The sequence below is a fragment of the Castanea sativa genome, chromosome 4 (assembly GCF_040712315.1).
Source record: "Castanea sativa cultivar Marrone di Chiusa Pesio chromosome 4, ASM4071231v1".
NCBI lineage: Eukaryota > Viridiplantae > Streptophyta > Magnoliopsida > Fagales > Fagaceae > Castanea > Castanea sativa.
In genome coordinates, this window is record NC_134016.1 from 47,457,083 (window position 1) to 47,470,655 (window position 13,573).

The window sequence follows — 13,573 nt, forward strand, 5'->3', positions numbered from 1 at the left end:
ATCAGTCACATGGTTGAATTTAATTGTCATTGGAAAAGATAACATTGTTTGTACTACATTGAAATCTTCAATGCAACATGTAATTGATTTCTTTTTCTTTTTTTTGGTGAGATAAAGATAGAAACAACATGTAGTTGAACTTAAGGTACAACACCTAAGTAATTGTATTTGTACCTAAATTTTGCCCATTATAAAACAATGATATTCCCCATTAAAGGAAAAAAATCATTTAGTAATTCGGAAAGCTGATTGTACCATACCCATTTTTCATAAGATTTGACTTGCTCCTCATCTTTGGAGAACTCCAAATTGATATTCTTAGAATTTCTGGACAAGATGTACCACAATTTTTTTTTTAAAAAACTTTTTTGCCTTATAACCTTTCCCCCCCCCCCCCCCCACAAAGTATTTTATTGGTTTTAAAATGAGTTGAGAGAAATCTCAAATTTCCATGCTTGGTCCTGTTGTTGAAGCTTGTTGGGCCACTTCCCGGGCGTGATATGATTGCAATTTTACCCCAAGCCCTCGCTTCGGAGCCTAAAGTCTTATAGTTGGGCTACAATACCTAGCATGCCAATGAACACCTAATGTTTCTTCTCACATTGAGGTAAATAATTTGATTAAACTAATCTTTGCAGCTTAGTTTAGTAGCAAGGACAGGAAGGGGGGAAATGGACAATATACAATCTGCTACTACTTGGGTTTGGAAAAGTTGTTATAAGAGTTCAAGTTTTGTTTCAATAACTTTTGTACTAGGCTTTGAGATGGAGCATACATTTCAAAATACCTGTAAATGAGGAATGATGTTCCTCTCGTTCTTCAAAATGCCTTGTACAAGGCAAGACTAATGCCGTATTTTGTGTATCTACATGTTTTCTTCTCGTTAAGAGTAACTGTTAGGTCCTCAAGAACTTTATTGATCAAAGCATGGGGACACTAAAATGAATCACACACTAATAACACTTGAAAATATGCTATTTTGTTGTTGTCTACTAGGCCAAATTGCTATTCAAATGGATAACTTGACAAATAACCACCTCGTATAGAATTCTTCATTACGTTTCTTGCACTAGCGTAACCCTACTCTTTCTATCAGCACTAGCAGAAAGGATTCTTTTCACCGTTTACTATTATAACATGGATCGGGACCATGTTTGGAAATTATTTCATCCTTACAATTATTTGTTTTCTTACTATCTTGTAGATTTTATCTCATGTATCAGGTTGAGAATTGAGTGAGACTGGTGATACTTTTTGGTTTTTAGTGAGCTCAATTTTTCTTCTGGATCAAAAATGGTAGATTCTATGTTGATGTGCCAAAATTGTGATCAATTTAGTAGTTATATTTATAAGAAAAGAGAACATTTGTATGTTAACACTCTTAGATTTTGTCCATGTGATAATTTTTTTTTTGGATAGGGACCATGTGATAAAAATGCACTGTTACAAACTTTAAGCTAGTAATATTGAGAGGAGTGGAAGTATGCTGTTCTTTTCTTTTTTCTTTTTTGGTTAAAAAAGTATGCTTTTCTTTTCTTTTTTCTTTTTGGTTAAAAAATATGCTTTTCACCATTGCTGTGAGTGGCATATATCCTTTCTATTTGTTTTCTTGAAATGACGTGACATTATATACAATTTTATTTGTAAAACACTAAGTAATAGGTCCTATGCAGAATGCTTTTAATGACAATCAATCTCAATGTTAAAACTTTTCTTTTTTATCTGTACTTGATAACGACACACCATGATATCAAAGATTAATTGCTGAAATCATAATATTGCTGGCCCCATCTTTGTACTAAAGAAAGAGGCAGTAGGGCACTTGGATGTGAGAGTCTATTTTGTTATGACTCTATGACCACTTTACAACCCAATACAGTTCTTTCTTCAAACTTATCTCATTCCTTATTTATTTCATCTTAAATGCTCTTTCCCTCTGCACACCTAATCTTGGTCTGCAAGTCTAAATGCCCTAAAATCATAGATACATATCAGGGAGAGTGGGGTCATTGTGATAATAGATATTGTTTAAGTCTCTTGTCCTTTCATTGTTGTTATTTGGACCTCTCATGGCTTGACCTACCCAATTATTTCCTTACATATTGGGAGCTCTAATTTCCTTTTCTCACTCTTTGAATCTCAACCAACAATTAATCTTTTTTCAAAGCTGGAGCTTGGTCCTTGGAATCAATCTATTGAGTAGCCAATCATGTACAAATAATACGAGTGCTATGTACTCAGTAACTGTATGTCACAAAACAAACTTTATTATGTAATGACGACTTTATTATTTTCATGGTTCAGTTAAATGCTATGCTGACTATTAACTTTTCTTTTATGTAATAAGACCAGCTTTCATTGTCTTCCACCTATGCAACAAAGGTTTACATCAACTTGGATAATCAGCAGGATTACATCCACTGGGATTCTGAAGAAGTGATAAAAAATAAGAGGACAATACGCGAAATTATAAAATTTCTTGAGCAATCAAAATCCCAGGTAAGTTAAAAATCTAAATAAGTATTTGATTAATGACAAAGTTTCATGTAATATACTAATAAAAAAATTACTTAGGAAGCGATTTTCTATTGTATGGCTATCGTGAAAAAGGTAAATGCTAAAAATGGATGACATTATATTTCATGCACTGATTGTCATAAAAAGGCTAAAACAATTGGATCTACATTTTGGTGTGAAAGTTGCAAGAAAGAATTTTCTTTTCCAACAATAAGGTTAGTTCTAGTTTATGAAAAAGATTAAAATATATTACATATAAAATATATATTGTAGAAACTTACACATTTGCCAAAAACTTCAGGTGCAGACTAGAATTACATGTCAAGGATGAAAGCAACAGCACAATATTTGTGGTATTTGACAAGGAAGCAGAGAAAATTGTTCGTATTCCTGCTACACAAGTCTGTACTATAGAAATAAAGGTATAATATTTATAGCTTCATGAAGTTAATGAACCTATCATGATTTTTAAGATTTCCATACATCTTTTGAATATTTGGTATTACGAATGAATCTTTTGATTATTTTTATGTTGGACTTGGCTTTTAGGCCAATGATGTTTTGTTTCTAGTTTTTATATTAGATTTTATATTGGCTTTTCATAATATGGATATGAAGTTAGTTTGCCTTCCTTTCTGGTTTGGTTACATATATAATTATTTTTTCTTGAGGTCTTTTTTTGGCGATGATATGGATCCTAGTTCAGTAATATTTGCTTAGATCCATAATTAGTTTGGATTTAGATCCTAGTTTTTTTTAATGCTCAAACCTTTGAATACCGGAAAATCTTATGTACAGTGGTTTGATCAGTACTGTTCTTTCTTTTACCTCAGGTAGTATTAATGGTTAGTTGTCTGTCTGTTACCTCAGGAAAATGCCTCTATTGTAAGAAAAGTTATTGGGCTCTTGTGTTTGCAGTTTGCACAATTACTGGGTAACATGTTATTATTGATCAGTCATGATTTATAAGTCGCTTTTTAATTTTTTGGATAGAATTCAAATTAGGGTCTTAGATCCGTTGTTAGAATTTTTCTCATTGGGTGAGCATAGGGATACTGTTAAGAGTTTTGATATGAAGTTGGAAGATTCACTAGCATCAGTGTTACGTTAAGGCTCACAGGTTTGGAAGATTCAGATGTTTGTGTAAAATGCTGCCTGTGAGGAGAATACCAGGAGACCAATGCTTGTGTTGCTGAAAAAGACTTGGAGCAGTTAACTGTATGCTCCTTTTGAACCTTAACGTGAGAGGTGTATCAAAACAGTGAGGAAAAGGGATGCTTATAATGCTGAACTAGTTAGGATTAAGCTGAAAAGGGTGAAGAAGAGTTTGGAAGAATGTTCCATGATGATTAATCATGTGTCAAGGGAAAAAATCAACCAAGAAAGCTTTACAACTAGCTTCAGCCTGTTTAAAACATAAATCAATCTAGCTGGAACAAAATATTGAGCTTGGTGTGACGTTTTGTTTGGGATAAGATCCCTCTTCCATTGATTCCTCTAATAATTCTTCAATTTTGATTTAGATGCAAGACAATGATAGGGAATTGGAGGGGTTTCTCGATAATCTGAGTAGATGTTTGAAAGCAATCACTGGATGCGTTGCTTTAGGTGCTGCACTTGAAGGCTCTAATTTGTACACTTAGAAAATATGCAATGAGTGTGAGGGACAGCAGCCAACACTTACGTTGCTTATAATACAATGAAATCAATATGAGAAGGGAAAAACTTGCTTATAATTTCTTAAGTTAACAATAATTATACAACAAAATCAAAATTGCGCCTTTGATTCCAATTCCAAGGCTTCAATTCACTTCAATTCCAAGAATATTATGTATGCCTAAACACCACCTAAATAATGATAGCATGTAATACAAGATTCAGAAGTCAGCTTCATCTTCCCCTCTTCCTGCCTTTTCCCAATTGTCCAAATTTTATACCATGTTCTTGTTCTTGAAGGAAAGCTAATGCCTTCTCATACTTCTCTGCTCTTTCTTTTTCCCATAGTGCTCTTTCTTTTTCCTTAACCTCAAGTAAGAAAAATGCGTCTTTCCGCAACTCACGAGCTGCCCCCTCAGCTTCATGTCTTACTTGTTTCTGCAACTTTCTCTTCACAGCCCGTTCTCGATCTGGATCATAATCTCTACCCTTAACAAATGATGTCATGCACCTACGTATGTAATAAAAATAGACTTCAAAGTTGACTGCAAATACAGATATATAAGATAGTATAATTCAGCCCCTATTCTCTCAGTGATCCATCAAACATAATGGGATCCCAAATCAATACATAGAAAAAACAGTATCAAAGTGCTACAAAACCCACACACATAGAGAGTTCTAGCAACAAATCCATCACCCAAAAAATTTAACAAAAACCCCCAAACATTCTCGTGCATCCAAAGAACAAAATCCCAAAAAAAAAAAAATTGAACAAAAACCTCAACAAACCCAAACAACAAAAGCCCCAAAGAAACCCAATAAAAAACCCAAAATTCCAATCCAGCAATGGCAAGAAAAATCCAAAAAGAGAGAGAGAAAGAGAGCCATAGAGAAGAGAAATACCCTAACCGTTGGCTTGTCCGTACCCGTCGCCACCGCTATTGCCGCCTTGAGCCGACTCCGGAGCCTTCGATGAACTTACTCATGTTTGGGTTCACGATGCAAGAGCTGGTTGCAGACCCGATGTGGTGGTCTGGGTTCATAAGGGTTAGGAAGGCAAGGGTTGGGTTTGTGGGTTAGGGAGCTAAGGGTTGGGATCGTGGGTTTAGTTTTAGGAAATTGAGATTAATGATTTGTAGAAATTTCATATATACATTACAAGAAAATCATTATTAATGATTTGAATTGCATATTTTTGTGTTTGAATATACTGTTTGGGGTTTAGGTTGCAATATGATTTCGATTTGCAATTTTTTTCCTTATTGGGTCTTACGGTTACTGTTTTGTTTTGATACCACAATTTAGATAGATCTCATTACCCGCACCCTTGTCTTACAGACCTTGTCCAACTTTCTGAGACAGACCAATAAACACATACATTGGTTGGATTGTAAATTTTTTTTGTTTCTTTGAGTGAACTAGTGAAGTATTTGTCAAAAGGTAGTATTTTTCTGTATATTTTTATTGTGTGTTGAATACAATCGTATATAGATACAGAGCAAAGGAACCTATTCTAGCCTATACATATCTTGCAGCAAAAAATAAGGGCATCCCTTGAAGTATGGGATTTACATAAACATATTTCTATACTTATCTTATTAGACAGCTCACGCCAACACTCCCCCTCAAGGTGGTGCATAGATATCTTTTATGCCCAACTTGTCAAGTGAGTTGTAGAAGTTCCTTGCAGACACTGCTTTTGTGAGTACATCAGCCAACTGGTCTTCTGATTTAGCAAATGGAAGCTGAATAATCTTTTCTTCAAGGTTCTGTTTGATGAAGTTCCGATCTACCTCAACGTGCTTAGTGCGATCATGTTGAACCGGATTGTGGGAGATAGCAATGGCCGCCTTGTTATCACAGAACAAGTTCATTTCGGAACTAGGAGCAACACCGATCTTAGCTAGCAGCTTTTTCAGCCAAAGGAGCTCACATATTCCCTTGACCATTCCCCGAAATTCAGCTTTAGCACTAGACAAGGCAACTACCTTCTGTTTCTTGCTCCTCCATGTAACCAGGTTGCCTCCCACAAAAGTAAAGTACCCAGCAGTAGATTTCCTGTCCGTGATGTTCCCTGCCCAGTCCGCATCTGTGTAGCCAACAACCTTCAAATGACCATTCTTTGAGAACATAAGCCCTTTCCCAGGAGAGGACTTCAAATAGCGAAGGATTCACATTACGGCATCCATATGGTCTTCACTCAGGCAGTGCATGAACTGACTCACTACACTCACAGCATAAGCAATATCTGGCCGAGTATGAGATAAATAGATGAGTTTACCCACTAACCATTGATACCTCTGTTTGTCCGCTGGTGTCTGGTCTACATATTCTCCAAGTTTATGATTTTGGACAATTGGAATATCAGCAGGCTTACACTCTAGTAATCCCACCTCTGCCAGCAAGTCTAGTATATATTTCCTTTGGGAAAGAAATATGCCTTGTCTTGACCTTGCCACCTCAATGCCCAAAAAATATTTAAGCCCTCCTAAGTTATTCATCTCAAACTCAGTTGACAATTGCTCTTGAAGCCTGGATATTTCTTCTACATCATCTCCTGTAATTATCATGTCGTCTACATAGACTATGAGGGCTGTTATTTTTTCCAATCGATGTTTTAGGAAGAGAGTGTGGTCAGAATTGCTTTGTTGAAATTCATATTTCCTCATTGCCAAACTCAACCTGCCGAACCATGCTCGAGGTGATTGCTTTAGTCCATACAATGCTCGTTGTAACCTACAAGCGATCTTTGCCTCTGATGTAGCAGTATATCCTGGTGGAATGTCCATGTAAATCTCCTCTTCAAGATCACCATGGAGAAAGGCGTTTACGTCAAGTTGGTGCAATGGCCAATCTAAGTTTGCTGCAAGAGATAACAGAACTCTAACAGTTTTTAGTTTGGCTACAGGTGAGAGAGTTTCCTAATAATCTATACCATGTTTCTGTGTATAACCCTTTGCTACCAACCTCGCCTTGTATCGATCAATCGACCCATTTGCTTTATATTTAATGGAGAAAATCCACTTGCACCCCATTGTCTTCCTCCCTTCAGGCAACACACTCAAAACTCTAATTCCTCTTTTATAGCTTGAGCCCATTTCGGATCCATTAAAGCTTCTTCAACACTACTCGGAATCTGACATGAGGATAGTGTATGTGCAAAAGCCCTGAGAGGTTCCGATAATCTTTGAGTAGACACATAGTTGGCTATCAGATATTTGGATCACCATTCTTCTATGTCTGGAGAGTATTGATTTGGTGGCTTACCTCGATTGTGTCTGAAAGGTAGAACATAACCCGCAGATGTATCTATAGCATTAGTTTGTAAAGGTGTGGTAGGAGAGCTTACCTCAGGAATATTCTCAAGAGGAGGGTCGTTGGGTACTAAGGAGTGAGGGGATTCATCTTCAGCTTCCACCTTAGATTCTGCATTTTTCGATCTTAAAGGTTTAGGTACAGGTTCAGGTTCAGATCTAGGTACATGTTCAACCATGTCGTTGTCATCATTCGGATGTGTTGGATTGTCACCAATGTCTAACACTTCAATATCAGACCAATTCCGTTCTTCACCATAGATCTCCCCCTGAAGAGGGGAATTGGATACCGGTGACGAGAAAATTTTTTCAGATTCTAGGAAGGTGACATCCATGGTAATGTAGATTCTTTTAGCAATGGGATCGTAGCATCTATATCCCTTTTTGTGTACTCCATAGCCCAAGAATAAACACCGGACAGCACATGGGTCCAACTTAGTTCGTTGATTTTTATGGAGGTGAACAAAAGCAACACAACCAAAAATTCAGGGAGGAATCCTCAAAATAGTAGCTAAGGAGACATGATCAGAAAGCACCTTTAATGGAGTCTGAAATTGTAAGACTTTGGTGGGCATACGGTTCAGTAGATACACGGCTGTGGCAACAGCATCACTCCAGTATCTATTCGGCACATGTGCATTGATCAATAAAGCACGGGCAGTTTCTAAGATATGCCTATTCTTCCTTTCAGCAGTACCATTTTGTTGTGGGGTTTGTGAACATGAGGTTTCATGGAGAATACCATGGCTGTTGAAGTATGTCTGGAATTGTTGATTAGCATATTCCCCTCCATTGTCAGAACGAAGGATCTTAATTTTTGCAGAGAATTGTGTCTGAACCATGGTATGAAATGATTGAAAAATAGCAAATACTTCATCTTTGTGTTTGAGGAGGTAAAGCCATGTCATTCGTGTGCAATCATCAACAAAAATTACAAACCAACGATGACCAGAAGACGTAGTTACTGGGGAAGGTCCCCAAACATCGAAATGTATTAAATCAAAAGGAATCATACTTTTATTCATGCTCATGGGATAAGAAGCCCTATGCCTTTTGGCTAAGATACAAGTATCACATTTAAAATCTAAGCGTGTTACATTGGAAAATAACCCAGGTAGTAAGTGCTTCAAATACCCAAATGATGGATGCCCAAGTCGATGATGCCATAACCAAATCTGTCTCTCCTTGTTACCAACCATGTGGTGCATGTGACTTGCTCTTCCCGAATTGAAGTCATCCACGTAGTATAACCCCCCCCCCCCCTCTTAGTACCACGCCCAATTATCTCCTTGGTAAGAATATCCTGAAGAAGGCAAAAAGCAGAATACATCAATACCACACAATTAAGATCTGTAGTAACTTGACTCACAGACATCAGTTTATTGGAAAGAGATGGTACAAGTAACGTATTAGATAATCAAAGAGAAGGAGATAAAGTCACTGTTCCAACCTCTGTAACCGGATAAGTGACCCCATTGGCATTTGCAACAAGACTCCGTCTCGGCTGAGTTGTATGAGAGAAATCATTTGAATCAAATGTCATGTGGTCTATAGCTCCAGAGTCGAGAATCCAGTCCTCATCATCATTGTGAGTAAAGATATGAAATGCCTTACTCGAAGTACCTAGATCATGTGAAGATTCGGCCTGAGGGATGAGGGATACCGAAGCATCACAGGTAACCACAGTAGCTCTCCCAATGTGGTCATCATTAGCAATGGTTTCCCATTTTTTTCGTGCTTGAAGGTCATTCCACCAATCTGGATATCCATGTAGTTTGAAGCAGGTGTCACGGGTGTGTTTGGAGTTGCTGCAATGGGTACTCTTCATGCCGTCAGATGGCGGTTTTGTTTTGGATGAGGAGTTGGATTTCCCGCTGCTCAGGGAAAGAGCTCCTAGTTTCGGTGGCATCTGGTGATGGCTTCCCTTGATCCCTTTGGAAGCCATAACTGCTCCTAGAGTAGTATCTGCACCCGAGATCATCACGGTCTGCCTGACCTCTTCCCTACGGACAAATGCATAAGCCTGTTCTACCGTAGGGAATGGTTTAATTTGGAGCACATCACTCCGAGTTTTATCCCATCTGTCATCTAGTCCATCAAGGAAAGTATAAACTCGATCTTCCTGTAGAATGGAGTTGTATTTCTGTATGTCAATAGCACACTCCATCGGGTTAGGACGACGAAAATCGATTTCTCGCCACAACCCTTGAAGGTCGTTGTAGTATTTTTCAATGGATTCACCCACCTGCTTCATACGAGTAACACGACATCAGAGATCATAGACTTGTGACGTGTCTGTCCCATCAAAATAGGTTGTAGCAGCAGAATCCCAAACCTGTTTTGCAGTTGGGAATCGATAAAATTGACAATCAAGGAAGGGTCCATCGAATTGATCAACCATCCCTTGACAATGGCGTTTTCGGTGCGCCATCTCCTAAATGAAGGATCGGTTTCGGAGGCCGAGGAGAATCTCCATTGATATATCCCGCCTTGTCCTTGCCGCAGATATACATCTCGACAACCTGGGACCATACGGCATAGTTGGATCCTTCCAACTTGATACCGATCGGAGTAGTTGAAGAATCGGAAAGCAAAGGTTGAGAGGTCTGGGCTCTAGTCAAAACCTCTGTCATTCTTGTAGTTAGATCATTAAGGATGGAATCGGTCTGGGAATTGGTTTGGGGAATGAGAGGTTGTGTTATGTCTCTAGATTCTGCCATGGAGTCTATCGGGTCTGGTTTTTTCTGGTCACACAGTGGTTTGAGCAGAGGTCCTAGGGATGTGCTCTGATACCATGTCAAAAGGTAGTATTTTTCTGTATATTTTTATTGTGTGTTGAATACAATCAATATATATATAAAAGCAGAGACCTCATTTTGTGAGGGTCTAAGCTTTTGCCAAGTGGCACCTCCTATGAAGTTTCTCTAAAATCATCCAACTCTCCCATTAATTAATTGAGTTTACACCACAACTCACTCTCTTCTTCATGTCTTTTAGTATACCAAATGTTGTAGTTTTTTTTAAAAAAAAATTTTTATAATAATAAAAAAGGATACTAATAACTAATGAGATCAAGATAGATAATCTTCTAGCATTTCTGTTGCCTAAATTACACTAATCCATATCTTTTATTTACAATAATCATTATTATTTATTTGATTCTATGGGAATCCTTATTATTTTATGGTGATGAATTTACATACAAACATCTCATAAACAAAGTTTCCCTCCTCTCGTTAGTCTTTTTTTTTATTTTTTATTTTTTAGTATGACAAGTTTTTACGTTAGTTATATAAAAAGTTTTTGCCTTTATGATTGTATGATTGTGTAGATGCATTAATCACAACTTGCCTCCAAAATGAAGGTTTGGTTTTTGCCTTTTTGTTTTCAGATTTTGCATATTATCAAAACTCTACTATAATGATTAATGTAGGATTTTCTAAACTTTTGACTCCCCAACCTCTCTCATGCTTTGCCTCTCCCTCTTAACTTTGACCATATGCTTCCATTCTCTTTCTCTCTTAAAAAAAAATTTTCTTTCTCTTAAAAAAAAAAACCTTTAATAGTTAAATTTCCTAAACTACTGCTACTCTCAAATTTTGTTTCCATACTTATAATTTTTTAAAACACCAGGTCAATGGAAGAAACCTATTGCTCTTGTGATCTTTTGTTGTAGCCAGTGGCTATCCATCGCACATTAAGTGGCCTTGACATGTATGAGTTCAAGTTATCTTTTGTTACTTTCAAAAATTCATTTCTTCACTTGCAATCGGTAGGGTTAAGCTCGTGAAATTCTGTGTTTTGCTATTTCTTTTGTAGGTTGTGTTATTGTGTATATCGATTTCCAAAAGATGCTTGAAGTCTAGAACTGAGAAGTTGATAATTGTTTATTTAGTGTAAAAGTCTCATTGTCATTGTCATTGTCATTGTCCTTTCAAGATTGTTTAATCTTAACATATGACTTGAGTAGGCTGGTCTTTTCAAAATAAACAAAAGCTAAACATGTTGTAAATCATAAATTGGATTATAGAGATCAAGCAGTTATCATCTAGGTTTTTTTTTATTTTTTATTTTTTTTATACAAAATAAAAATTCTACTCTAGCCAAATCTAAGTGTATATGTGTGTGAAGTTCTCTCTTGGAGACTTTGACCCCGGCCCTTGCCCCCATACATCATATCCCACCCCACAAGTACTAATACTTGTGGAGTGACCATCATACCAAGGGTGTACGGTGGTACGATGGAGGGAATTTAGTCAATGGCAATTGAATTTGCAGAGGAAAAACAACACGACTATTCAATCTGCATTAGACTCCAAAGCTTCTTTCTCGAGTAAGTTTCTTGATATTTCAATAAAGAAATACAAATTGACTTTTTTCCTACAACGAATTGAGTTTTGGGTTAATGGTTTTTTTTTTTTTTTTGAGGTTTGGTTTAATGATGATTGTATAATTCTATATGCTGTGTGTGCTTTCTTTTCTATGAATTTCAATAATGTATGAATTGAGGATTTTAGCATTTGGTTCATTAAGGTTTTTTTTATTTAAAAAAATTCTAAATTTCATCTCTATTTCATTATTTTGTTTAGCTTTTGTTACTTTTTATAATGAATTCATTACTAACAAAGTTCTATGACAATTATGATATAATATATGTACAACATTCTTCAAACTTATCTTACATAAAACATTATAATATTATCCGTGCATCGCACGGGCAACTTACTAGTTGTATATAGATACAGAGCAAAGGAACCTATTCTAGCCTATACATATCTTGCGGCAAAAACTAAGGGCATCCCTTGAAGTATGAGATTTACATAAACATATTTCTATACTTATCTTATTAGACAGCTCACACCAACAGTATTTGCTGGTTTTCAGTGAATCTATTATTGCTTTAGTAGCTTCTTTTTATTTAAAGCATTTCTGTACTTGTGAGATTATTACTAGAATTAGCAAGTTGATATTCCACACACGTAAAATATCAAAAGGAGTTGTCATGTTAGGATGATCTTAATCAAAAACAAATTTCAGGAATCCTTATTTTATTTTTGGCCGAATAAAAAATGCAGTAATTCTTGAAGAGCCCAGCAGGCAGGTATACAAGCTGTAATTTAGTCTAAACTTCTCGTGGCTTTTGTATTCATGTTAATGTGATGCTGACATAAGTTGATGGAATGTATTATTCTATATTATGTCAATTAAACATTATTTTTCACTTTTCTTTTCGTCATTTCTGTTTGGATTGTGTTTTATGCTATCAATCTTCCTAGAGACTAGTCTATACTCTCTAATGCTATTACAACCCCCCCCCCCCCTCCCCCCCTTTTTTTTTTTGATAATCGCTATTGCAACCCATTTGATGTCATAAGGCCTCTTTGGTTATATAATTTTGTGAAGTGCAGCTTATCTTTGTTTTGAGATTTTGACAGCACTCTATGGATGATTCATACCTGACCAATTATGTGCACTAAGTGGTTGGCTTCTATTATGATTTATGATTCAAACAAGTGGTTGTATGCAGCAACAGGGGTACTCCATTCTAGCTAAGAATGATGATGAGGATAAATAACATCAATTTTGTGGATGGCGCTTGCAGCAAAAGATGTAGGTGACTAGCAACGTGGATAAGCATAAAAGTTATTGTTGGAGTGGTTCCTTTATCCAAGGGAGGTGTTGGATTAATATAAGAGTTCAGCCAATAAATTCCTAGTTTTCAGGAAGAGTTACCAGATTAAGTTATTAAGATAATTATATGTCCAGTTATTTTATTTTATTTTATTTTTGTCATTGTAATTATGTTGATAATTAGCTTGTAACATTGTTTTTTAACAATGAGATTTGAATTCTTGTAATTTCAAAATACATATGTAATGTGAATTTGTGTTTTTATTGCCCACTATTTTATATGCATCCCCGTAATCTATGTCTTTAAACATATATTAATCATCTATTTTAGAAAAAAAATTTATGAAAAATTGAAAAATTATTAAAAAATACTAGTTACTAATTGGATTTGAGTGTATTTAAGTACATGTGGGGGATCTATGTAAAAGATCTGAAATACAATAAGATGGTTG

General features: G+C 36.2%; 1 long non-coding RNA gene across 1 annotated transcript; it reads left to right on the top strand.

The window, feature by feature from the left end:
- The first annotated feature begins 2,099 nt into the window (after positions 1-2,099).
- On the top strand, positions 2,100-13,382 carry LOC142631324 (uncharacterized). Its single transcript, XR_012843582.1, has 4 exons — positions 2,100-2,246; positions 2,353-2,499; positions 2,819-2,939; positions 13,018-13,382. It is a non-coding gene; the product is annotated as an uncharacterized LOC142631324 (long non-coding RNA).
- Positions 13,383-13,573: the final 191 nt, after the last annotated feature.